This window comes from Triticum aestivum, chromosome 5D (genome assembly GCF_018294505.1).
Source record: "Triticum aestivum cultivar Chinese Spring chromosome 5D, IWGSC CS RefSeq v2.1, whole genome shotgun sequence".
Lineage (NCBI taxonomy): Eukaryota > Viridiplantae > Streptophyta > Magnoliopsida > Poales > Poaceae > Triticum > Triticum aestivum.
The window spans coordinates 353810188-353812280 of record NC_057808.1 but is presented as its reverse complement, the minus strand read 5'-3'; positions in this window follow the sequence as shown (position 1 = coordinate 353812280).

Genomic DNA, 2093 nt, shown 5'->3' with positions numbered 1-2093 from the left:
GTAATGCGGAATGACCACCACATGGTCAGGATAGTGCGGCGGACCGACCACCCCGCGGTCGGGATAAAACGGCAACTCAGGCCGAACAACAGCCCACCCCACCACCTCGTAAAAACAGGGACAAAACAGCTCGGGACCATACATACGACCTTCGGCAGGATCTGGACAGTAGAGCAGGAGACACAAGATCAATCTACGGATCGCGAGGACACTTCCCGAGTCGGGATGACGGCTACCTATTCGGACGTGACAAACCTAGCCACGCCCGGGCCGATAACCGCAGACGGACTTCATCGGAGGTACACCGTGACGCGGCCCGATATAGAGGCGCCGCACACCCTCTCTGCTTCACAGATGAAGTACTGGATCACGAATTCCCTGAGGGGTTCAAGCCCGTCAACATTGAATCATACGAGGGAACAACCGATCCCGCAATGTGGATCGAAGATTTTATTCTCCACATCCATATGGCCCGAGGAGACGATCTCCACGCCATCAAATACCTCCCACTAAAATTAAAAGGGCCAGCTAGACACTGGCTAAATAGCCTGCCTGAAAATTCTATCGGCAGCTGGGAGGACTTGGAAGAAGCCTTTCTCGACAACTTCCAAGGTACTTATGTCTGGCCACCAGATGCCGATGACTTAAGTCATATAGTCCAACAACCAGGAGAATCAGCCAGAAAATTCTGGACTAGGTTCCTAACCAAAAAGAACCAGATCGTTGACTGTCCGGATGTCGAAGCCCTAGTAGCCTTCAAACACAGCATCCGTGACGAATGGCTCGCCCGCCACCTCGGCCAAGAAAAGCCAAAATCCATGGCAGCCCTCACATCACTCATGACCCGCTTTTGCGCAGGTGAGTTCAGCTAGCTGGCTCGTAGCAAAAACACAGCCAGCAAGGCAGGCCCCTCCGAGTCCAAGAACAGCACCGGCAAGCTCCGGCGCAATAGACACAAACGCCGAAGCAATGGCGATAATACTGATGACACCACGGTTAACGCCGGATTCAGCAGCTCCAAGTCCGGCCAGCGGAAGAAGCCCTACAAAAGGAACAATGAGGGACCATCCATCCTGGACCGCATACTCGATCGTCCGTGCCAGATACATGGCACCCCAGACAAACAAGCCAATCATACCAACAGAGATTGTTGGGTTTTCAAACAGGCTGGCAAGTTAAATGCCGAGAACAAAGAAAAGGGATCACAAAGTGAGGACGAGGACGAAGAGCCCCAGCAGCTGAACACTGGGGGGCAGAAGAAATTTCCCCCTCAAGTCAAAACAGTGAACATGATATACGCTACACACATCCCCAAAAGGGAGCGCAAGTGAGCACTCAGGGACGTCTACGTGGTAGAGCCAGTCGCCCCAAAATTCAATCCGTGGTCGTCATTCCCGATCACCTTCGATCGTCGAGATCACCCAACTAGTATCCGCCATGGTGGTTCAGCCGCACTGGTCCTCGACCCAATCATCGACGGATTTCACCTAACACGAGTCCTAATGGACGGTGGAAGCAGCCTCAACCTGCTCTATCAGGATACAGTGCGGAAGATGGGCATTAATCCCTCACGAATCAAACCCACAAGGACTACCTTTAAAGGAGTCATACCAGGTGTAGAGGCCCGTTGTACGGGCTCAATCACGCTGGAGGTGGTCTTCGGTTCTCCGGACAACTTTCGAAGCAAAGAGTTAATCTTCGATATCGTCCCCTTCCGCAGTGGCTACCACGCACTGCTCGGACGAACCACGTTTGCTAGATTCAACGCAGTGCCACACTATGCTTATCTCAAGCTCAAGATGCCCGGTCCACGCGGCGTCATAACAGTCAATGGCAACACTGAATGCTCCCTCTGAACAAAGGAGCACATAGCCGCCCTAGCAGCAGAGGTACAGAGCGGCCTTCTCAAGCAGAACCGTAATCCGGCTGCTGAGCCCCTGGACATCACTAAGAGGGTCCGGACCACACTGCAACAGGACGGTTCGGCTCGTCAAGAGCTCGGTTAGCAATTCGGCCTCCGTCCCAGTCCCGACGAGGTAGCGGCATCCGCACCACGCGTACATAATTACGCACTCAAAATCCCATGGGCATCG